This window comes from Coturnix japonica, unplaced genomic scaffold (assembly GCF_054131305.1).
Source record: "Coturnix japonica strain WE unplaced genomic scaffold, WE-NBRP24 Scf041, whole genome shotgun sequence".
Taxonomy (NCBI): Eukaryota; Metazoa; Chordata; class Aves; order Galliformes; family Phasianidae; genus Coturnix; species Coturnix japonica.
Genome location: NW_028188944.1, coordinates 4836114 through 4858489, shown reverse-complemented (window position 1 = coordinate 4858489; position 22376 = coordinate 4836114). Strand labels below are relative to the sequence as shown.

At 43.8% G+C, this 22376-nt stretch overlaps 1 long non-coding RNA gene across 8 annotated transcripts in view; it reads left to right on the top strand.

Annotated features, from left to right (window-relative positions):
* LOC146752869 (uncharacterized) overlaps nucleotides 1-22376 on the top strand; it is a 213758-nt gene that overhangs the window by 174937 nt on the left and 16445 nt on the right. Inside the window, exon 1 of one of the 8 annotated variants that reach the window (XR_014940380.1) lies at nucleotides 14068-14841. The exons of the other annotated variants lie outside the window; for them this stretch is intronic. This is a non-coding gene — a long non-coding RNA (uncharacterized LOC146752869). Of the gene's footprint in view, nucleotides 1-14067; nucleotides 14842-22376 lie in introns of those variants that run through there. 8 annotated transcript variants of the gene reach the window in all.

Sequence of the window (22376 nt, the reverse complement as noted above, 5' to 3'; positions counted from 1 at the left end):
GCTCTTCCCTTTCCCAGCTGCTCTTCCCTTTCCCAGCTGCTCTTCCCTTTCCCTGCTGCTCTTCCCTTTCCCTGCTGCTCTTCCCTTTCCCTGCTGCTCTTCCCTTTCCCTGCTGCTCTTCCCTTTCCCTGCTGCTCTTCCCTTTCCCTGCTGCTCTTCCCTTTCCCTGCTGCTCTTCCCTTTCCCTGCTGCTCTTCCCTTTCCCTGCTGCTCTTCCCTTTCCCTGCTGCTCTTCCCTTTCCCTGCTGCTCTTCCCTTTTCCTGCTGCTCTTCCCTTTCCCTGCTGCTCTTCCCTTTCCCTGCTGCTCTTCCCTTTTAGTCTCTCTTTTCCCTTTTAGTCTCGCTTTTCCCTTTTAGTCTTGCTTTTCCCTTTTAGTCTTGCTTTTCCCTTTTAGTCTTGCTTTTCCCTTTTAGTCTTGCTTTTCCCTTTCAATGCTGCTTTTCCATTTTAGTCTTGCTCTTCCCTGTTATTCTTGCTTTTCCCTTTTAGTCTTGCTTTTCCCTTTCCCTTCTGCTTTTCCCTTTTAGTCTTGCTTTTCACTTTTAGTCTTGCTTTTCCCTTTTAGTCTTGCTTTTCCCTTTTAGTCTTGCTTTTCCCTTTTAGTCTTGCTTTTCACTTTTAGTCTTGCTTTTCCCTTTCCCTTCTGCTTTTCCCTTTTAGTCTTGCTTTTCCCTTTTAGTCTTGCTTTTCCTATTCACTGCTGCTTTTCTCTTTAATCTTTCTTTTCGCTTTCATTGCTGCTTTTCCCTTTTAGTCTTGCTATTCCCTTTCACTGCTGCTTTTATCTTTTAGTCTTGCTTTTCCCTTTCTTTAGAGAGTGTTTTTTACAGCTAGTTAGCTGAGAAGGGTCGTAAACACGGTGCAGCTAAGCAAGCAGCCATAACACCTGCAAGGACAGCAAGAACAACAGGATATCCTGGGATGGTGAGAAACTAGCCATGGTTCTGGGAACTCAGCAAGGGAGTAGCTTTCAGTTGATAACAACAAGCTGTTAAGATACTCGGGGATGGTATGTAATTGGGAACCAATGATGAGCTCCACTTTTGCAATATGTATGAGCTAATTATCCGTATTATAAAGGTACACGCAGCCAAGGAATAAATGAGATTCGCTGATCATATGTCAATGACAGGTGTGGTCGTCTGCTTTTCTCCCGCCGTTCTGCAACAAACACCTATATACAAATTTAAGAACACAACGGAGTAACTGTTACTGTTTATTAACAACCAGTTTTAATAATATGATAAAAGTATGTCCTGAGAAAGGGGAACAAACACGCTTCTTCAATGTTTTTTAGCTGTTCTGGATCTCAGCCGTCGCTTGATGATCAGATGATCACTTTCCTTCTTTTGTTCCTCAGATTCCTGAAGAAAACATTTCAAAAGTTACTCATCTTTTCACACAAGACTGACAAGCTCTTCTTGACCCACACAAACATATTTCTTCCCCTAAATGGATTTCAGAATGGAATTTGCTTATTATATTTTATTCAGAAAACTATGGGATACCGAGATCATTTTAATGCAGCTTAATCACTCCGCCAGCTTCCTCTGCTCCATATGTGCGCGTAGCAGTACCTGCTAAAGGAGCGCTGCCTCAACACCACGTTCGTGAAGGCCAAGCACAAACAGACATTTTCTGTTGGGGTGACCTTCAGTGAGAACTGACAACTGAGGAGTGAGAGCGAGAGCAAACCCGGGCTCTGTGGGAAAGCATCTGGCGTGAGTCTCTGCTGCCAGCCTGCACTGCAGCAAGCACAGCCGTGGCTGCCAACTCTCACAGAGGGTGGATTAGGGATTAGAAAGTGCAGGAAGAGAAGACAAAGGCAAGGGCTGTGTGCTTGCAAGCCCTTGCTGCCTGCTAGGGTGCAGTCTTGTGTAACTTAAGTCTTGTGATTGGAATAACACCCACTACAGAGGGGTGTAAGATCTAGGAATATAAAGGTATGCTAAAGGATTCAGTAACTTTCTAGAATGAGAAATATGAGTGCAGACAATCAGCATTTCTCTCTAATTTAGATAGGTGATCAGACCTGTCCTTTATCTGGCATGTAAGGCCATGAGAGGTAGCACAGTGGATTTTGCTGAAGAAATGGGCCAAATTTGGTTGGCTGCTCCACCTTTTATCTGTGAATTGCACGCATAGCAAGGCAAGAGACCCCAAAAGATGGGCAAAGAAGGAAGACGGACATCAGTTTTTATGTTGGTGCGCCGAGCCTTCACATGGGATTCTTGCACTTTCCCAGCGTCTGAACGGGAGTCTTGATTTCCAGACATGGGAGCAGATTTCCCATGGACATGTGGTTCACGGCTGACAGTAAGGCTGGTGTCCATGCGAGGATGAGCTTTGCTACAGAGGCTCAAGGAGATGCGGCAGTAATGGCATGGCCCACCTCTTGTTCCCCTCTTGGCAGGCTCTCTGCCCTCTGATGAGATTTCTTTGGCTGGGGAACTGCACAATCACTTCTTCCTTACCCAGATGCTCTCCCAGAACTGGTTGCATCTGGCTATCCGTGGAACTTCCAACTTTGCTGGCAAATACATTCAAAGCTTCAGGAGGTAGGAGGGAATGCATATACGAACATACACTTATGTATATCCATTTGCTACCTTGCAGGACAGTATCATCACAAGTGCTGTTTCTATGGAAACAAGACTAAAAATACAGAATAACAGAAATTAGAGTCTCATCTAACAAGTATTTTCTATCCTGGACAAGGTTATTCTCATTTATATACTGTGCCTGCACATGTTTGCATGGAGACAGGGTTTCATTTTGTTTTGTTGGTGCTCTCGACTGCTCTTACATGCAGAGCCCCTCTGAAATAGTCCTGCTGTTATTTCTTCTGAAAAGAAATGCTGCATTGCATCAATATGTGCTGCTGAAGCACCTCAATGAGATCAAGAATTGACGTTAAGGATTCTTCCCCATCTCAGCTGCTTTGCAGCTGCGTCTCCAGGGCACTATAGCAGGTGCCCAAAGCAGGCAGCTTTTGCCCTTTGGCTCAGGGCAGCCACCTGCTTTGCTCCAGTGCTGGTGGTGTCGGAAGGGCACTGCAGGCACTGATCTGCCCTCACCTCACAGCTTTCCCAAACAGGCCTTTGGGGCAGCAAAGCACTGAAGCACCAACAGTGTGTTGTGTGAACCCCGTGCCCTTCCCCACTTGAGCTGCCCGGGCCCACTAAAAGCTTTAAAAACCCATGAAAGTGCTCTTGCAATTTGCATATAAGCAAGACTGCACTTCAGAAAATCTTACATTTTACTTCATAAACATAGGCATCTGCTGCTAATTAAAGTAGCAGCATATAATTATACCCTTTCTTATTAGTAGATATAGAGTCTGACAGTTGCTTAGATACAAAATAAGCGACCACGGATTGTCTTCTGCACTTTAACAAGCAGAGAGAGCAGGAACAATAGAAATGTAAACTTATTCTATATTATCTCTGGTAAGTGCGCCTGGGAAAAATGTTTAATCTCATTGGTAGCTTGTAATTTTAGCTGTAAGGTTCTTCAGCAACCCCTCTGTTTTCCACAGTAAAATACCAACCAGTTGGTTCCTTGCCCCATCCTTGGAGGTGTTCAAGACCAGGTTGGACGGGGCCCTGGGCAACCTGATCTAGTAAATGTGTATGTTTGGTGGCCCTGTTAGGCAGGGGGGTTGGAACTACATGATCCTCGAGGTCCCTTCCAACCCGGGTCATTCTGTGATTCTGTGGTTCCTCTGGGGAGAGCAGTGAAGCTCCTTGGGGAAGGTGTCAGGCAGGAGGAGTGATAGTGGAGCTAGTAGACACCATTTTTCAGAGACCCCATCTTCTGGCTTTTTATTTCCAGGGAAGTAATGTCTGCTTCCTGATTAAAATAAAACCAGTGCAATCCAGGATTGTCACTGTAGACAGTGGCAGATAAACAGGAGCAAAGTGAACTGTGTGCAGAGTGTAGGTAAGGTTTTTAAAAGGCGGTGATGTTGCCAAATGTGGTTGCCTTATTTTCTAATGGGTTAAGTTTGCAGCCAAAGCAGCCCGGATGTGACAAGATGGATCTTCAAAGTCCTTACTGCTTCTCGTCAAAATACTCATGACGCTGTAGTGAAAAATCACTTCCCTGCCCCACTGAATATGTCAGCTGCATCCTGAGAGGCACATTGCAGTGCGTGACCTTTTCTTTCCTCTTGTTCTGCTAATAACCCCCAACTTTCCTTGCTCGCAAATCTAAAACTCTGTTGATACACCTACAGTCTAAGTGCTCTTGTTATTAAACTGTAGGGAAGGTAATCAGAGCAGCTAATGCCACGATAATCCCCCTGATCCATACTGTTATCTTTGGAGATATCAGAAATGATGCTGCCTGTAAAAGCGATGATGTATGTTCTGGTTAATTCTGCACTGGGAAACATTTGAAGCTAACCTTCAGAGTGTTACATGCTGGAGGCTGCAATGGGATTTCAATTGCCTTTCTTATTGACTAACAAAAAGTGCAATATTTCTCAGCAGAAACCACTGGCTTATTTCTAAAAAGTCATAGTGATAATAAGAAAGTTCATTTTGGGAAAGGTCCTTCTTCCCTCTGCAGCACTGTGACACCTAGGCAAAAGGCCAAGGCTCATAGGGATGGGCAGCAGCCTCCCTTCCTTCTCCCTGTGTGGGGCGTTAGGAGTTGAAGAGAGACATGAAGCTTCCCTTTGCGATGTCAGCTGGAGCAGAATTTTGGGTATGGCTTCCCGTGCTCTGAAGACAGATTTGGTGGGCTGTTGCTGTTCTCTCTTTTCTGAAGCATCACCAGTTTTAGGTTCTGCGTTACTGTTTTGGCAATGATGCCAAGGAGATGGCACAAACACTTTGCCAGCCTACTTGGTGCTTTCCAAGCTGGCCAGATCTACAGCATGGGCATTGCTGGCACACCTTCTGGTTCAAAGTTTTTCTGCTATGGCAGCACTGGGATGCCAGTGGAGAAAGGCCAAGGCAACTCTTTCTCTCGCTGTGCCAGTCCCTGGAAACCACCTTGCCACCTCCTCCCAGCCTGCACACAAACCAATTGATTTGCTCCACTCTCTGAGCCTCCTGGCAGCCCACTGTGAGCTGACACAAAGGAAGACCCACAGATCAAAAGAAACCAGCACAGAGACAAGGGGAAAGCATTACAGGAAAGCAAAGTGCTGCAGTGAAGTTCTCTTAGCATCTTTTTCCATCTATGTTTTTGTTACTGGGCGATTTCCTTTTCATTCCCAGTGTGATAGAAACTTTATCATCCCAGTAACATTAATTTGCTAGATCCACCCCTCTCTGAAAGACTCCTGACAAGAGGACTGCATGGCAAACTCCTGTGCTCTCTGCCTCCCCATCGAGTTTCTCAAATATTCTGATGTTGTCTCAGAAGTGCCTTTCTTCTGCTGTTTTTGTTTCTCAGCATGAACTTTATGGTCCCCAGAGGTAGATTCAGAGCTTAAAGGTAAGTGAAATGCAGTGTCACTAGGTGTGCTTCAGGCTCTTCCGCATGAAACGCAGAAACAACAATCTCTTCACCTCCTTCCAAGCATAACTAAAGTTCTATTTTCAGTAGAACAAACTCATGCAAAAATTCCATAAGGTTCTTAATAGAGCCAGCTGAGTTTGCTGCTCACCCTTTCAATCCGTGGGCATTTGACAATTGTGAGATGATGTTATTTTAGCGAGTATCTGACAAAGCATCTGGTAAATTTTGCCCCCCTATTTTTCAGGAAACCAAATTTCAAGGTAAGGTGATCTTAGAGGTTGCCTATTGCAGCCGTGCTTGACATTTTGGCTGCAGGCAAGACATGCAAGTGCACGGCTGTGCTGTGCCAAAAAGGTATTTCTCTTTTGTTCTTGGTGTGAAGTCTCATCTAACTCAAGTACAGGTGAAGAGGTTACCCAGTGTTAACAACAGTGGGCTTTCTCCGTGCCTGCTTGCAAGTATAGGTTCTACTAACAAACCATGGGAGACTCACATGTGGTAAGAAAAGCAACCTCCAATGAGCTTGCATAGTTTCTCTGTTCCTTACTATCCCGTTTTTTTCATGCACTTTTCATTACAGCTCCTTTTTTTGTACTTCACTGATCCCTCATCCTTTTTAGAAAGACTTTTTTTTTTTAAATAGCTTTTAAAAATACAGCTTTCTTATAAGATGGGCTCCTCAGGCAGCACGCCTCCCTCGAGACAACAAAGTAGGCATCTCACACAGAGCCCTGAGAGGCTGTGGATGTCCTGCCCATCAGTTCACTGTTTGCTTTCCCATCACCCTGCTGAGGATTCTGCTACTTCAGTGATGCTACAGCAGCAAATAGACTTCGTCTGTTTTAGGCCTTCGCAAGGCAAAGGGTGACAGCTCCCAGCTGTCTGCACAGGGCTGCAGGAGGAGGCTCTTCATATGAGCAAGTGCTGCCCATGGATCAGCTGGTGCAGAAACATTGCTTCCACAGGTCCATGAGCTCTCTGTGCTGGCCAGTGTCTGTGTGGGCTGAGGAAAGGGGCCCAGGGGAGAGAGGCTGTAAGGTGGTTCAGTACCAGAATAGGAAGGGACGTCAGGGAGCATCATTTTGGCTGCACCTGGGGGCTCCTGTGTGGGCTGGTGTAGGGCTGATACCACTTCACCACATGAAGGGGCTAGGCTGAGAGCCCCCACAGCAGATGTCTCTCCTTACATACACATTACAAGTTGCTGTAGATCCAGGAATGAGTTCCTAGTGCAATGTGTATGGTCTGGGAAGGAAGGTATCTGAGAGGTGGAAATGTAATCCTCCAGCAAGAGTGGAGGTAAAACATCAGTGTACCAAAGGGGTTTTGTACATCCCCATATATGCTGAAGCAATATTTAATTTGTGCTCTCACGAATGCACAGAGCTCATCAAAGCTGTAAATGCAATCAGCTTTTGTAAACTGACTCACAAGAAAGGAGGAAAACTGGGGACCTGTGAACTGCTCTAGAGACTCGGCATATCATCTCGATAAACTGCCGTTACCATCAGTGCATCAGAGAGCCTAGAGCAGGGTCCTGTTGGCAGTGTTTCTCTATTGGCTATGGGATATCTAAGAGCTACAGCTAACTGATTCCTTGCTGTACCTCAGTGTATCTAGCATCTCCAGCATTAGCAGTATGTCTGCTGAAAGGCGACTTGGAACAATCTGAAATACAATAAGTGCTGTTGTACAGAAAGCTGTTTTTGTGTCTGCAGTCCAGGCAAAATGGGTAAACACCTATACTGTCACAATGGGGTCATGTTGTTCCCTCAATAAAAAATAGGGTTTTCGCAGCACAGGTTGCTAAAATTTGCTAGTCACAGCATATTTGAAAAAGAGCCTCCAATTTCCCTGTTAGCTAGTGCTCTTTCTCTGCCATAAACAGTAATGCTCGATCAAACATCTTGATGCTGTTATAATGAGCTGTACCTAATACCTTAACGAAAACATCTGTGTAGGCTAAAAGGGAGAACAGACTTTCTGGCTGTCAGCAGATTTAGAGCTCTGTATCTGATGCAGTCCAGCCAGATAGTCTCTGTTCATATCTTTCCCTGTTGTCTTTCTTCTTTTCCTACATCTGCTCAGGTAGCACTGGGTGTCCACGACCAGTCACAAGTCACCAACCTATACAGATGTTCTGCTTAGGGCTGTGCCACCTGTGGAGAGGAAATCCAGCAGTGATGGGAGTTAGTGGTTTCTTTGCAAGCCCACCCCATGTGCCATGTCGTCCTGTTTTCCCCTTGAGTAGACCTTTGATTTCTCTTTTTTGCAGGCTGCTTTCAATATTCTGTTTCTCCAGATACTGGTGCCCTTCTCTTGCATTCTCTGTGTACCCCCATGCATGTAGTACCTCATGTAGTAGCACGTAATACCTCATTCATAAAATTTCCCAGGCACGCTTCTAGACCCAGATAGCAAGGGCATTTGTTAACTGAGACAGGATTTCAACCTGTGTGATGGAGTTGACAGAGCCTGCGGAAAGCTGACAAGAGATGATTTCATTCAACTGTGAAGCCTTGAACCATGAAGATCGCAGCGCTGCTCATCCTTTCAGAGCACTGTCATCATTTGATAGATTAATCAGGGTTACTTAGCAGGGATGCTTACCTGGCAAGGCAATTCCTTAGCTTGAGTACTGCCCTTGAGTAAAAAACTCAAGAGCAATGAGCAGCTGCATCTGGCTCCAGCAGCACTATTAAACTCCAATACCAATGGGGTATTCAGTGAAGGGTATGAGGGTCTTACAGTTGATTTTTTTCTCCCTTGAAGATACCTCTGTATTTTGTCTTCGGTGAGGTGAAAATTTCACTGTAACCCGCATTGTTGCATCTGATAATATTTACAGAGCTTTCTGCCTTAGTAGCCTTGAAGAAATTCCTGTCTCTGGTTTATATTTGCTATGAGCAGACCAGTGCACGTTACCATTGTTGTTTAAAGGATATTTGTGCTTCAAGACCTTTTGTGTAGCATCTCTTTCCAGCTTTGGAGTCAGACTTTCTGCTCCTCCCCTGCAGGTCTTCATGCTTCCTAAAGCGTGCCCGTGGGCACAAGATGAAGCACACACGTACCAGTGTCCTGAGGCTCAAATGCTTTCTGTCCTCAGGAAAGATCCTGAAAAGCCTTTTCCTAAGTGAAGCTCTGGCCCTTGTTTGGGTTGGCTATGAGCTGGCAGAGACAAGATCCTTAATGCTACCTGCATGCATGCTTAGATTGGATTTTATGGCTTGTGAGCCTTCCTGCAGCCCTCTGTGTGGCAGCCTGACATTTAGGCTTCTTTCTTCTTCCATCTTAAAGAGGGGTCAAAAGCAAGTTAGCTTTCTGCCTTCTTTCTTATCTGATCTGGTCTTTGTACCATGATCTGAGCATTTGTCACCTGCGTGGACAGCTTATATTAACACTGATTTTAGTTTCCAGCCTTTGATCTGCTCACTTCTAGCTATTAATTGTCTTATCTCGTTCATCAGTAAGACTGCTTTTCCCCTGAGGGGAGATATTCTCTTCCTCTGCCCCGTTTTCCTTTATATTACTGCTACAGCATGTTTGCAGTGCCTGAACTTGGCTCTGCATTGTATTTTCTCTAACTTCTTGCTTACAGATGCAGATTATCAAATAACATCCCATCTGCAAATGGACTCTTAATTTAAGCTTCATAGTATCTGAATATCACCACGCTGCAATCACATCAAGACTGAAGGGAGAAACACGTTTTGCAGAATGGCAGTGTTGTATTTCAGATTGGAGTCAGCCTCTTGTGAAAGCAGCCAACACTTTTGCTCCAACTGGAGCATACTGATGCTTCTCTTCTGTGACTCATTTGAGGCTGCAAATCTAGCTCAGTAACATCTTATTCTTGGTAACAGTGGTCTTCAGAATCCCTCCAGTTTTGGAAGGCTTGTATCACATTTTTTTTTCCCCAAGGACTGAGCCATAGGTGGGCTATGGCTTCTAGGCTGCAGACCTTGTGTATGTTTTTATAAACCTAAAGGAAAGAACTAATATCTTTCCTAAACAACTTAGTACAAGCTGTGCTACGTTACTTGAATACCCTTTCCAATTAACATCTTCTGTGTACAGTTCTTGAACGGCCACTAATTTGTGTTTGCTCCATTTTAGTGTAGCACTGTTTAAGACATCAGTTTATTCATTTGATTAGTTTAGCCACAGCAGTGGCACTCCCAAATATACTTTTGTTCCACTGTCCAGGTAGCTTGTCAATGTGCATATTGTTAATGCTTTTGTTTTCTTCTTTGCTTTCCCTTCTTTTTTTTTCCCTCCTGCAGTTCTGCTGCAGTCAGCCCTAGAAATATCTTGAAGCATAGATTTCTTCTCTGTGCTAATTCTTTAAATGCCAAAAAGTCTTCCTGCTTCCATATGGAGGCTTTTAAGCTTTTTCTTATGCAGAAAACAAACATTTTCTGACAGCTGCAGAGGAATTCAGCCTGCTCTGGCATTTCAATACAGACACCTTTTTGCTTGCTAGATAACCACTTTGGGATGAGAGGTAGTCTTAAAAGTAGAATTTTATCGAGTATTTCCTTCCTTTCTCATAACAAAATTCAAAGCCTTTGGTCTACAAATACATATGACTTGTACCTGCCTCACTGCTGCTGAGTGTTAGCAGCAGGGTGCAATGAAGCCCTGTTTTCCTGAGTTACAGAAGGTCTTCTCCACCTGCACAGAGGCTTTTTCACCTCCCGCTAGTGCTGTGCAGTGGGAATCAGGGCTCATTTGGAGCAAGTGTAGGTGACCTCTGGGTGCTCACAATGCAATGAAAATACAGTAACCCCAAATACAGAGCTTGCTGTACCTAACACATTTACTTTGCAGATCCCTTTGTTCAGATTCCTGTTGCACAGAGTGATATGCTTTATCCTGCATAAAGATGGGTCACGCTGCTCTTGGGAGTGCAGGCTGTACAACTTTCCACTCTCTTCTGAGAGCATCGTGCCTGACAAGTCTCTCTTCGATCTCGCTAGACCCTCAGTAGCTTCCAGATATCCAGACAAGAATAAATGCCAGGATGTTCTTTCATTCTTCATTGTCAGAAAGGATTGCAAGATCATTTTTTCTACAGACTGACTGAACTTGCTCTATCTATCCAAGCCTTTTCCATCTTCATATTAAATTACTTCCTCATATTTCTACATCGGGCTATGATGAGTACAGCATATGGGAAAGTTAATAATGAAAAAGCAAAGAAGTTAAAAGTAAATCTGGAGTTTTAAATTTATTCACGTTAAAAAGCCAAGTGCTACTTTAAAAATTATTTCCTATGTTTTCACAGTGTTATTTCAAAAAATATCTCCACTAAGAAAGCTAAAAATCAAATGTGAGTTGAAACTTTTTTAGTTTCATATGATGTTAATGAAGAATCTGGGCAAAACAACAAACTCTGAACCCAGATTGCAAAGTCTGTACAACCAAAGGAAACAAGGGGGGGTACCTACTGGGGGTGATGGCTGACAGGCAAACCGAGAAGAACGTGAACCCCAAGTACTTCAGCCAATAGGAAAAGGGGGAAGGGCTCACTACTGTTGGGGTATAATGATAAAATAGAGGCTGTGTCCCTCGGTACTTTGAGACATTCCACAGGGGAATGCCCCAGTGAATTCAAAATGAGAGAGCTGAAGATTCGCCTCTGTCTCTTTTTGGGATGATTGAATAAGCCTGCTGGAGCAGAAATTTTCCAAACAACTGGTTCAATGGTTCACCCACAGGTCTTAGGAGAATGGGAGGAAACTGGGGAGAGGCTTATGCATTTCTTTCTGCCTTTCTCTTGCCTGTGACACAGAGGTAGTACTGCAGCATGCAGAAAGGCTGCTCTGCTGAAGAGTGCTGAGCACACTGCCAGCTGCAAAAAATGTCATAGTGTGAGATTTAAACAAGAAAAAACAAATTAGTTCTCCTCACCCTATCTTGGAATTTTGAGGTGTCTGTGGGACTATTTTCTAAGGGCTGGAGGGCTGGAGGTTTGTGTTCTCTTCTCTCCTTTTGCTTTTTAAAAGATAGCTAAATTTCCTGTGGGATTATGTGGCTTAAAAAGCCGTAAGAGAGGGAAGTCTGAATCCTCGGGAGCAGTCATTGCCCTGCACAATGCAGAATGTGCAGGCAGGTGGGTAGGAAGGCTGTTAGTGTACAAAGATTTGTCTTCGTGCATTTTCATCCTGTGAGGACTGTTCAAAAGCTGCTCTTGTTTAAGGCAATTGCAGAGATTATCATTGATGAAGAGTGATTTAACAGTTCCTAGGTGCCATACATTCACTGTGCTGGCAATCCGGGCTCTCCAACAGCCTCCCCAAGGGCGGGCCTACAGCTGGTAAGGACATGCTTAGAGGCGGCATTTTTTCTGACTACTAACTTGAAAAAGTGGTGAACTACTCCTTGGTGTGAGCAAAGGAGGGACATCAGAGAGTGAGGGTGGCTGCAAGACCCCTCCCAGTGCCACGCTGGCCCCTCTGCCCCAACAGCTGTGTGAGGCCTCACCTGTGGCCTTTACCCACCCCTGCCCAGGCCCTGTTTCAGCCTTTCTAAGGTCTGCACCAAAGGATAGCTGCTACAGATCATGCAGGTATGTGTATGTATGCTGTTTTGGTGGGTACCTAGCTCTGTTTAACACAAGTTTGGTTGGCAAAAGATGTCTGGGTGCCTCCTCTCTCCTGCTCCACCATGCAAGACTTGCGCTATGCAGGACACATGGCTGGAACTTGCCTGCTTGATGTGCTAAAGCTAGCCAAGTCTCTGTTGTGTCAGCTTTACAAGTCAAGAGGAGCTCCACCTGAGGCTTTCTTTTCCTTTCTCTGGCCAAGATATCTCAGCCCTGGAGCTGCCAGCTGGGGTGTGGGTGGTAGCCGGTGTGCAGGACTCCACCAGAGCTCGCTGCTTGCTTTTCCCAATGTTAGCAGGGTGAGCTGAAGAGTTTGAAAGGAAAGAGGATAACTTCCTCAGTTGGAAACTAGGGGTGTTGGTAACTCTGGGAGTCCTTTCTAGCCTTGTATTTCCCATCCCCTTCCCCTGTGGGAAACCTGAAGGAGCAGAAGTAATCTACTTCCCGCTGCTTAGCTGTATTTATTTTCCACTGCCTGCCTCTCGGCCTGCAGCACCACTAATATTCCCAAAGCACCTGAAGTCATTTATTTTCTACCTCTGCCTATGGCAGTGGTATTGTACCCTAGAAGGTTTTTCTTGAAGCCTTCTGGGCTTTGTTGGGTGCGCTCTAGGCATGTGAGAAAATAAATGGGCATAGAAGCAGTATGTGTTAAATCCACAGCGGGTGTCTAGACTGCCAAGGCTTGTATATGTTTTCACTTTTAATAAGTGTACATAGATATATTACTAAGTATCTAGTAGACAAACATACTCTAGATGCTGGAAACTTGCTGCTCCTATGGTCCTCACAGGAGCAGTTTGAACAGCATCATCTTCCCTTTATAAGCACTGTAACATTTCTCTAAGAACTTAGATTACTTTTGATGCTCTCCATTTAATTAGGAAAATCTCTGCTTGTTTTACAAGCTTTTCTGGGTCATCCAAAGCCCTGTGTGAGAAAAGATGCTTGGATGTTGCTGGAGTTGTGCGGGTCTCCCTGCTCTGAACTGAGCTATGCATGCATAGACCAAGGTTCAGCATTTTGGTTAAGAGGAAAGGAGCCAGTCAGCTGCTTTTTCAAAGAATGGTGAGGTTTAGAGTGATTAAATGTCTACAAGCTTCTAAGGTAACAAGGCTTCAATTCTTCTGTGATTATAAATGGCTGAGAGTCAAAATGGGACTATTTATTTCCATGAGTGACTGCGTAGGAAGTGCCTAGTTCATGCTGTGAATAACTTGTGTTTTTCCTCTTCTTCATTCCCTCGGCTTCTGATGGTCTCTTGCAGACGAACTTAGACACATTTCTATTAGCTGTCCCCAGCTGGTGTCACTGGCATCTCCTAGATCTACACCAGCAGTTTTTTGGCCTCAGTCATTAAAAAATACATGAGTAAAAATACAAGTCACTGGCTCCAAGGTGGACATAGTGAGCTAGGCTGCTTTCCCCAGTATCTAGCCAGTCTGCATCTAATGGTGAGCCTGCAACCAATAAAGTCCTGAGGAAGGCACATAAGATGTAAAGCCTTTCCCCTCTTATTTCCCTTGGACTGTTTTTCCCATCTTTCCTCATGTGTTTTGCTAGCAGAAGCACCTGTTGTTTGTCAGACAGCTACTTAAGACTTAGGCTGGAACAGGCACATGATACAGTCAAAACTTTTGTAATTTGAACTCCTATGTAACTTTCCTACTTACCACAGGGGAGATAAATCCTCTTACCCACCTGTCAGGTAGGCCCAACAGAGCAGCTGGAAAGAAGGAAACAAGCTGTGCATGACCATCCAATCCCTGCTGACCATTGCGGGTGTTGCTGGGAGCATGCTTTGCTTTCTCCTGTGTAGGAGATATTACCTGGAGCTTTACCTCTGGGGTCTTCCTAGGCACTCTGGTGCTGAAAAGTCCATTCTGCTCAGCAAAGTCATCAGAGGTGAAAAAAGCAGTTTGAGCAATTGATAGAGCTTAAAGTTACAGATGAAAAGGGAACTTCTCATCAAAGGTTTCAACTTTTTCTATAATGTTGCTGCCCCCAGGCTTGCTCTGCTGATGACTCTCTGTTGGCCTGTGCTCCTTGGGGTCATAGGAAAACTGCTTTGTCTGTTGAAGATGGGGGTGGAGGAGGAGAAAATAATAAGTTGGTCTTTCTTTTTTCTTATTTTTTTCCTCTCTGGAATTGAAAAACATGCAGTTTTAGAAGACATTATGTCAGTCTGTTCCTGCTACGGAGCAAGATTAGTGTTGTATACAAATGGAGATGTTAGGAGAAAAATGTAATGCAAAACAATGTCTTGTTCCCATGCAAGCTAGAGTGGCTGCATAATAAATACAAGGCATCCAGTCTGTGTTTAACATGCTTTTTTGAAGCCATGAAAAAACCTTCAGTAAAAGTCTCCTAAAAAGCTATGAAATGAAAAAGTAGCAGCTGATTCTTACAAATGTTTCTTCCTGGAGGTTTATGTTTATCTTCAGTATTTTTGTTTAGGATTGTTTGACCCTCACACAGCCCTGTGCAGAGGGCATATATAAAATCAGAACAGCTCCATTTTGAAACACGTGGGGTGGCTTCTGAGCTCACTGGCTCTGCTGTAACTAACACTGCAGCACCTCTCTATCTCTCTCTTAAAACTGAGACATCAAAAATGTTTTCTCCAGCCTCCTCCTCCTGGCCACACTTCACCAACATGTACCTTGCAGAAGATGAGGGATAGCAATCCATGAACTTTACGGCTTCAGTGCTGGGGTTGTTCCTGGGCCAGCTGCTCCTCTGGGTCCTGCTGATGGTCAAGGTATGCATCTCTGGAAAAAGCTGGCTTCTGAAGCAAGAGCTATAGCATTGAGACCTATTTGAGATCAGTTCAAGTGCACTGATGAGCTGCAAAGCAATAAGGCATCCAGTAGGAACACGTAAGGTGGTATTTCAGCACTTGCCAAGGAAGGGCATTTATCTGCTATTAAGTCAGCACCCATCAGGATAACAACTAATTGAAACCAAAGGGACCGCTCACAGCGTAATATACCAGGCAACGTGAATAATGATAATACTATTTGGCCCTCAGTTAGTCATCTACAGTTTCCTTCTAGAGCTAGAGAGCTCTGGCTGTATCTCCTGCTGCTGCACGTGGGCTCTGTGTGGATTAATTTGTGCCTCTGAAGAGGGGTGACTGCTGCTCATGTCTGCAGGTGTTTGGCCCAATCTTACCCCTTCCATTTAAGAACTGAAAAATCAGTTATTTTTTTCTTCCTCCTTTACCACAAACTATCTGGGGTCTCTCAAGTGTCTCAAATAAATCTTTCTGATTTCTCTTTGTGCCTGCTAAATTATGGCATCTTTACTGCAGGATAACAAGCCTGGCTGCCTCCCAGCTGTTTTCTTTGCTGGTTGCCCAGCTGTTAGCCTGACCAGAAAGGTGACATGGATGTCTGTCACAACGCAGGGTTTGCCTTTTCTTTCACATTACTTATGTTGCTGTAAGTATACTTGATGAGGTTCAAACACATGAAGTCTGTGGGAATGAAAATTCCTTGTTATTGCCCATTAACATCTATGCAGGGAGACTGGTACTCAACAGTACCAGTGGATGGGGATTTTTATTTCTTACTGCTGGGCTTGTTTCTTTTTGTAATATATCTTCCTGGAAACTGATTTTGGTTCTCCCTTTGCTGTCTGTGAACTTTAACAAGTAGACAGACTACTGTGATGGCTGCTGCTGCTGAACAATATTGGATGAGCAGACAGGGTTAGTGCTAAGTTTTGGAACACACTCAGCATGTGCCCCTTGAAGTCTGGATTCTTTCCTGGGACTTGAGGTCCTTCTGTGGACTGCTGCTGTGGCATTGCCTCTGCTCATTAGATTTGATACTTCTGTAAGTATAGAAAGGTGGCTTACTGTTAATAAGCTTCTCTGTTAATCTCAAGCGTGTCCCCTTACTGTGTAAAAGCTCCTTGCAAACATAGACTCCGAATCTCATCTTGGCTGTGCTTCTTCGTTTCTGTTTGTGCCATGCATTGCAGTAACGTATCATTTTCTGAATCCTGCCAGGAACAATGTCTGCTATTCTTCATAGTCTTCTTTATAAGATGGCTTCTGTAGTGTTAGTCCTTGCCTGCTCTGGGAAACAAATACTTTGCTGACAGTGTTTTTCACTGATACATCTTGCTGTACTATTTTTGAAAGCTGGTCTCGTCTTTGCACTTGGGCAATTCTCCCTTTAGAAAATGTGACAATGAAACCCATGTGGCACCTTTTGTTTTTCGCCATAGCTGCTGATGAGTCATTGGTAGGAGACGCTCTCAATGAATTTTAAGTTTGCACAGCACCAAATGAAAGTACTTATTTGGACACTTCCAGTCGATGTTGTGCTCAAGCACAATAGCAGCAATTAACTTGAATGTGATTATTGTGAGGTCTGGTTTTGATCCCACCAAAGATGTCCTCAAACACATCCTGCACTGTGAGCTACCAGGTCTGAGGGTGGGAGGGCAAAGCACAAGGATGTGTATTTTGGCCACTTCTGAAAACAGAAGCATCTGGATGTAGATTCGGTCTAAAGGTCTCACCCTGCAAAAATGTCAGCCATCATAGTACCAGATTAGATCTTCACTTAGCTCCAGTATGTTTATCAAACTGCAAGGTTTTGCTTCCCCCATTCCCCTGCTTCTGCAGTCTAAAGCTGCTGAGGAGTTTCATAAGAATATGTAGCTGTAGTTCCTGTAAATGGGTGAGAAAAATGAACTGCCAACAGTCGTATACTTTATCAATTAGCAGACTGGAGCTGGAAAAAAGAATTATGCCCACCTGTCCTCAACAGTTTCCTGTTTACTGGATTTATTGAGCCCATTCATCTTGACTGAAACATACATCTGGATATGCAGGACTGCTGCTTAATATGTGTGAAGTGGGGGATTTAAAAATCAATCATATTGAGGAGCAACTATTTTCAATCCTTCACTCTTTCACATTTCTGCCTTTTCATTGTGTTCTCCAAGCTGTGAAAGCTTTTAATTTCAGTGTGTTTGACTGACACCCCAGAGGATGTGACTCATGAGTTAAGGGATGGACAGGAAGTGTTCAGTGGTTTCTCAGTAGGGATACATCTGTCCTGAGGCAATTCTCCTTTTTAAGTGGCAAGGGGCTTTAGTGGGAATAAAGGAGGTTTTGACTAGGAATTATAAAGGGTATCTAGTAGAGGCTTCTAAGAAAAATGCTCACATAAATTCTTTTAATTCTGTGCTAATAGGGACTTGTCAGTGAGCATCCAAAGGTAAAGTTTGGCCAAGTTTGATCAGCACAGAGAGCAGAAAAGGATGTGGCAGCCCAGAGTGCCTTCTTTCCCCAAGTTTCTCTGGTTGGAAGAGCCACTTCTCTGGTCTTGACAAGAGGTCTAGAAAGAAAAAGACAGATTCTGCCTACACTAGAAATAAAGCTATGCAATATGCCTACGTTCTGACACAGAGCTCCATGGGCAGTTTTCTGTGGGCAATTTCTTATTCTTTCCTTGCTTCCTTATGCTGTTCTCTTTGTCATGGTGTCAAGATGTCCTGTGGATTTTATGACTTGAATTATCTCATGCTAAGTAATTTACCTGAATGTTAACTATATAATAACACAGGGGAGGTTCAGGTTGGATATCAGGAAAAGGCTTCAGCCATGGGGAGGCTGGGCACTGGAACAGGCTCCCCAGGTCAGTGGTCATGGCTCCAGACTGCCAGAGTCTTAAAAAGGTCTATTGGTCAGTTTAATCCTACAGCCTAAGCTGACTAGAACAAGATATGTTGCAACTATAATGAGTCTATTTATTTCAGTGTATTCTTATTTATTTATCTTTCTGTTCCATGGGTTCAAACTCAGCTATAGCCCTAATCTATTTTATATATGGTTTTCCCTGGCTTCAAAGTTTTGGTTCAGACCCCTAGGAAAGTGCAGAGAGTTTCTCCAGACAGAAATCCCTTCAGCTTTCTGATGTGTCATGGAAAGACTTTTTTTGGGTGCTCATATGTGGAGCCAGTGAAGCGTTTTGAAGCGTCCCTCACCTGCAGACCACTCTTCTGACTGCTTTGTGAGGGAGACGCTGGGTAAGGGATCTGTGAAAAGTAAAGCAGCTTGAAGCTTTTCTTGTGATCTTGCCAAGCGGGATAAATGGCTTCCCCGTTTAAACAGGTCAGCCTCTAGGAGGTTTCTTTTCCAATTGGCTGCTGTGTTAGGGCACTCTGGGAAGACATTCTGTGATGTCTCGGAAAAGTTCAGAAAATGCATATAATGTTTCTCAGTCTTAAATTCTTTCATTACCATTGAAGGAACTTCTGGGATTTTGCTTTTTTATTAAAGAAGACTACGGGTGTGTAGGAATCAAACTTCATAAGCTTATGAACTTGAAGCAAATGAACACATTTCCTCCAGTTTCCTATGGCTCTAATCTCAATAGGCTTTGTTAATATAAGAACAGGGAAAGGACAGCTTGTGGTGATGGACAGTTTAATCTCACCTGCCTGCTGTGAAATACACTGGTCGATCTAGAGAACTGCAAAGTATAAATTGCCTTTTTAATACTGATAAACAATAAAGGGGTAAACAAAAACTTAAGGAAATATTACATCCTAATTGTAGTTATCTGCTGGGATCAACAAATCTGGTTCATCCCACAGCTTCTGCTGTTTATTGAGTCTCTCAGCCCCACAGTAATTATTTCCTTAGCCCTTAGTTTGTTTGTGCTGTAACAATGGCTTGAGGATGAGAAATTCTGTCCATGTTTATTATGCAACCAAAGCAGCTGACCAGCTGAGTATCTGTCTGATTTTTTTTTATCAAGGAGTTTGTAAGCAAACTTATAATCTAAATGATGCCCTGATGTAATGTAAAGAAAGGGAGGTGATGGATAATCCTCTACCCCTCTCCATCCCATTCCTTACAAGTCAATAAGCTGCATTCCGTGCTACTTCAGGCTGTTTGCATGGAAAAGAGGTAAAGAGGGAATAGACTGAAATTATGTAACTTGTTTAATCGTAGAATTATAGGGCTGGCAGCAATGCTTCAAGCCTCCCTCACACCCAGCCTTTACTTGTGCCCTCGGAAGAAGGAGGATCCTTTCAGAAACTCCGAGCTGAGTCTCGCCTCTCTATCACAAGGCAGAGATGGATCTTACCAGATTTTCAGGCTGATCTGATGAAAGAGAGATGGAAAAATGCTACATCCTGTCAGTTTACAATCAGGCAGCCTCCAGGTGCCACAGCTTGGGAGTACAAACACCATGAAGAGCATCTGTTTGAGAAGATCTAACACAGGGAAAGAGAATGAAATTGAGACTGGGCAGAATATCAGAGCAATGTTTCACAGCAGTGAGGACTACTGAGTATGACTGGGAAAACAGCAGAAATGATCTTAAGAGTGGGGTGATAACTATGAACCAACTGCCCTGCACACTGCCCTGTAAAGGAGGAGGAGCTTGTTATCTGCCTGGTGGGGAAACTGTACATCAATTGGTTGTTTGCAGTCTAATGAAGGATCCAAGTGTGCTGCCCAAAGGTGGACATTTTCACTGATTTATGCCAGAGGAAGACTCCTGGTAGCACTTCAGCTCAGTCTGATTTCAGTGTGTTGCACTCATGCCTTATTCTAGTGAATTAGGCCAGAGTGGAGTCCTTTGTTAACATAGGGTGGTCAATTGTATTTTGCCTGTAAAGCTTTATTTTTTATGCCTTTTTCTCCTTTTGCTTCAGGATCCCAAGTCCCGAAGCATTTAGAAGAGCAGGCTCAGTTACAAGCACTGTAAGGGCGGTGGAGATGTGTGGCTGCTTACAACTGTCATGGACAGATGTCATGGGAGCTCAGCATTTTGAACAAGAGACAGGCAGAGCTGTGCTGTCATGTCTAAGGAATATGATCCCCGTAAGAGGAATGATATCTGCTATCCTGTAGGGCATCATGTTGATGGGTGATGTTAGCCTCTGAACTGCTTTTCATGACACTTGAGTGGGTCACTGGTAGCTCCCCAAAGAATTAACTGCTGTGGTGAGGTGGGAAAAGATGTCTGACCTTGGATAGCTGGCCTTTGTGCCTCAAGCACAGCAGCTGGTGCCCTCCCTCTGCAATTGTTTTGTGGGAGTCTGGGAGGGCAGGCAGGCAGGCATGGAGACATCCCTTTCACAGAGCAGAAAGGGGCTTGTCTGGCTGTGCTTGTATGCTTGAAACGTGGAATGAACTTAAATATCCCCTTTAACTTTCTTAGAAGAAATCCCATTTGCATGTTACACCATTATTAGCAGAGACAATGGGACAAACACTGGTATCCTGTTAATTATGGGCATGCTAATGATATATACTTCTGCAGTCAAATAGCTCTGTAATTCTATTTCCTGTCTTAATTTTTGCTTTGCTGTTTGAAATGTTAATGAAGCCAGAATTCTCAAAGGTCATCCTCTGAATATATCGGCTTTTTTATTTTTTTATTTTTAATTTTGTTTCAGAACAATTTAAATGAGGTTTTGTTCTTAATGTTGCTAACAGTGTTAACTTTTCTGTTTAATTAATGAAGGTGTAGGAATATGCCTTGGCCCTGGTCAGCGAGCTAAATGAGAACAGCTCTGTGTTCTTCTCTAAACCATTCCCTGCCATTTTCTGCCCTGATATGTGTCCTGTTGCCTTGTTTCCCCCAGCAGCCCCTGTCTCTTTCTCTTCAAAGATGACATGGAAGAATAGTTAAAGGAAAAAAGAAAAAGAAAAAACAAGAACAAAAAAAAAACAACAGAAAAGTGCAAATTTAGCAGAACTGAGCATTGCATTTTCCACGAGGCCATTTATCATCCTCAGAAAGTTTAGGTTCTTCACAAATAATAAAGCAAAGAACTGGTAATTGCAGTTTTCGGCTAATTGTCAGAACTGTGTCATGCAAAAAGGAGAATTTCTACACTGCCTTTGCTGACGATACTTGAAGGTTGTTTTAAACTTTCTACTAAATTAAGTGATCGTCCCTTGTCCGGGTTCAATGTTAATCCAACAGGTGGGGTTTTCATTTGTTTTTAATACTCTTAGATGACGGGGAAGTGGCAAGTGTAAGAGGTTGTTTCCACCAACTCGATTTGTGTGATAAAGCTCTCCAGGTCTGTTGTATGCACCTTCATATTGTAAGCTAGGTTCTGCTTTCTTTTTCACTGGAAAGCAAATGGAAGCTCTGGGTTATTTGGTGCTTTTGTACATGACCATACAGCTTTTTGGTGCCTTAAATACCTCTCATGCAGCCAAAGCTTCTCAGTGGTTAGAAAATGCAGGAGCCGTTTGTCTGGCTTTTTTCAGTCTGAACTGCTGACAGTTTCCAGCTTTAGGAAGCTCTCACCTGGCTCCCAGTGTTTAAGTCTCTGATACAGTGGGGCTGAAAAGGAACTGTCCAGGGGGAGGATATGCAGGTATTTGTTTCTAATGAATTAATCGAAACTGGATCAGAAGGGAGTGGTGGAATTTTTAGCTAGCTAATCTATCAGCTGTACTTGCATGTACCTACAAATCTGTGCATGAGAGGCAAGCCAAGAGCTTCTGCAGTAAACTTGCTATTTTTCACATATTTAGATAGCGTGATCATCCTGCATGTGGAGGGCAAATGTGTGAGTGGAATTTTACCTGCTTCTAATATAATCAACAGAGAGTTTGCTTACTTCTCTCATACAACGTGAAGGTGACTTTGGTCTACCTCTTACATTTCTCACTTTACAACTGAGATTGTCAGTGTCTTTTAGGTTCACTGCCTAGGGCTGGATAGTTCCTCAAATATTATTTTACAGCAAGTGTTTCCACCTACAGCGCTGAATTTGCATGTTAGAGCACTTCAAGGGCAGCTTCCCAGCCTACAGACCCTGCTGTTCAGGTAGATAGAGGACAGTTAATCAAGTGTCTGAATGGAGTTCAGCAAGCTTTGCACAGGTATTCCTGGTGTGTCTCAGTGTCAAAATGGGGCAGTATTTACCCTGTGGTGAACAACCCTGGATGCAGATACAACAGCTGCTTGGGGAGGAGTCTGTGGCATTTGTAGCTCAAGAACACCCACTAGCTTAAAACCAGGGTTGTGGCCACATAAACTTCTAATCTAACACAACTGGAGAGACTATAAGCCTCTTAAACCAGCTTTTCCTGGTTTGTGGACATCACTTGTCCATCAGCCATGGTAGTAGAACTGCCCCAAAACTGGGGAGGAGAACCATGCTACTGGTTAATGTCTCCTGCAACACTGCTGTTCTGGGGGTTGAGGCAGTTCGATTATCTGAATGCTTACTACACTGATATTGCCAACTTTTCTTTTTTTCCTCCACTATTATAGATCTAATCATAAAGTCCAG